The sequence below is a fragment of the Schistocerca piceifrons genome, unplaced genomic scaffold (genome assembly GCF_021461385.2).
Source record: "Schistocerca piceifrons isolate TAMUIC-IGC-003096 unplaced genomic scaffold, iqSchPice1.1 HiC_scaffold_1234, whole genome shotgun sequence".
In the NCBI taxonomy this organism is placed as follows: Eukaryota; Metazoa; Arthropoda; class Insecta; order Orthoptera; family Acrididae; genus Schistocerca; species Schistocerca piceifrons.
In genome coordinates, this window is record NW_025727053.1 from 182,501 (window position 1) to 185,000 (window position 2,500).

General features: G+C 57.6%; 1 non-coding gene across 1 annotated transcript in view; it reads right to left on the bottom strand.

Annotated features, from left to right (window-relative positions):
- The window catches only part of LOC124730238, a 1,909-nt gene extending 788 nt beyond the window's left edge, over positions 1 to 1,121 (bottom strand). The window contains exon 1 of the ribosomal RNA XR_007007954.1: positions 1 to 1,121. This exon is cut by the window's left edge and continues 788 nt beyond it. This is a non-coding gene — a ribosomal RNA (small subunit ribosomal RNA).
- Between the last annotated feature and the right edge of the window lie 1,379 nt (positions 1,122 to 2,500).

The following is a 2,500-nucleotide window of genomic DNA, read 5'->3' on the forward strand; positions in this document are numbered from 1 at the left end:
TGGTTAGAACTAGGGCGGTATCTGATCGCCTTCGAACCTCTAACTTTCGTTCTTGATTAATGAAAACATACTTGGCAAATGCTTTCGCTTCTGTTCGTCTTGCGACGATCCAAGAATTTCACCTCTAACGTCGCAATACGAATGCCCCCGCCTGTCCCTATTAATCATTACCTCGGGTTCCGAAAACCAACAAAATAGAACCGAGGTCCTATTCCATTATTCCATGCACACAGTATTCAGGCGGGCTTGCCTGCTTTAAGCACTCTAATTTGTTCAAAGTAAACGTGCCGGCCCACCGAGACACTCAATAAAGAGCACCCTGGTAGGATTTCAACGGGGTCCGCCTCGGGACGCACGAGCACGCACGAGGCGGTCGCACGCCTTCAGCTCGCCCCACCGGCAGGACGTCCCACGATACATGCCAGTTAAACACCGACGGGCGGTGAACCAACAGCGTGGGACACAAATCCAACTACGAGCTTTTTAACCGCAACAACTTTAATATACGCTATTGGAGCTGGAATTACCGCGGCTGCTGGCACCAGACTTGCCCTCCAATAGATACTCGTTAAAGGATTTAAAGTGTACTCATTCCGATTACGGGGCCTCGGATGAGTCCCGTATCGTTATTTTTCGTCACTACCTCCCCGTGCCGGGAGTGGGTAATTTGCGCGCCTGCTGCCTTCCTTGGATGTGGTAGCCGTTTCTCAGGCTCCCTCTCCGGAATCGAACCCTGATTCCCCGTTACCCGTTACAACCATGGTAGGCGCAGAACCTACCATCGACAGTTGATAAGGCAGACATTTGAAAGATGCGTCGCCGGTACGAGGACCGTGCGATCAGCCCAAAGTTATTCAGAGTCACCAAGGCAAACGGACCGGACGAGCCGACCGATTGGTTTTGATCTAATAAAAGCGTCCCTTCCATCTCTGGTCGGGACTCTGTTTGCATGTATTAGCTCTAGAATTACCACAGTTATCCAAGTAACGTGGGTACGATCTAAGGAACCATAACTGATTTAATGAGCCATTCGCGGTTTCACCTTAATGCGGCTTGTACTGAGACATGCATGGCTTAATCTTTGAGACAAGCATATGACTACTGGCAGGATCAACCAGGGAGCTGCGTCAACTAGAGCTGAGCAGCCGGCCGCCCGGGAGTGTGTCCCGGGGGCCCGCGCGAACACGCAAGCGTCCGCTCAATCATTCTGCAAACAGGAGGAGGCTGAGCTCCCCTGCACAATACACCTCGAAACCCTCTCAGGTCCCGGCGGCGCGCAGCGCCGTCCCAAGTACTTGGTCGGGTTCGAGAGAGGCGCAATCGCCCGGAGTTAGGCGAGTAGACGCTTTCGGTGCGACCACCCGTGCTCCCAACTGAGCTTGCCGCTGCCGACAGAGGCCCGGGAGCGTGCTGTCGTGGCATTGCCGGCGGGAGACAACACGCGCCACCTACGGTGACCGGCAGCTCCAACGCCAGCGCCACAGAAGGACAAAAGCCCCACTTGGGTGCCGAAGCGAACTCTCCCAGCACAGCGCACGCGCCAACACATCCGCACAGCTGCGATACAAACCACCAGCGAGAACCGCTGGGGCGACCGAGCAGCAGACGGCGTCGCGGCGCCGAGCGCCGGGCGGCGGCGCATCCTCAACGCACACAGTCCTCAATCGGACCAGCACACTGAAGATGTCCACCGCGCTTCGCACCGGGCCCGCGAGGACCTACTTTGGCCGCACGGCGCCGCGCGCAGGGTGCGCCGGCGCGCAGCTGCGACGCCTGCCGCGTCCGTCGGCCGGCGCGCCTGCCACTGGCCGCCCCCACCAGCCGGCTGTAGCGCGTGCGCCCACGCACCGCGCGGCCAGCACGCCGGGAGGCGCCCCCTCACCGGCCGGGGACGGTCCCACCCAGCCACCGCCGCGTATCGCTTCACACCCAGATGCCGTTCAGTTTCGTCGGCATGGTGGGTATCGCTGGAACAACCGGTTAGTACCTCAACCTATCGTCGCCATCACCGATTCACCCCTAGCGAGAACAACCGCACCACAACAGGTTACCATTTGTTCATTTGCGTAACTTCACCAGAAAACGCAGGCGTCCATCGCCATTTGCAACTTCAACGATTATTGCATGCCTGTGTCAGGTGTCACGCCACACTACGTCTGCCCACATACACGCAACAAAATGTGCACGCCTAGACAATACGTGGAAGGTGGCCCCCGTACGTATGCGATGTCCATTGCTCGAACGACTGTCAACCGGCCTCTGTAGCATGTCGCAGATATGGAACGCGGTGCACCATGCCATCACGGTGTGTGAGGAGAGACGACTAGGTCCGAATACATCAACAGACAGCTCATGCTGATCGCCATCCACGGCGTCCGTTCCTCCCACACGTCTCTATGGCGTACCACACTGCAATCCAGCTCTCATAGGGAGACGACACGTAGCTGCGTGCACAATATTTGCACTGTATGGTCCGCCGTTTTTGGGCGCAGTCGTTGTG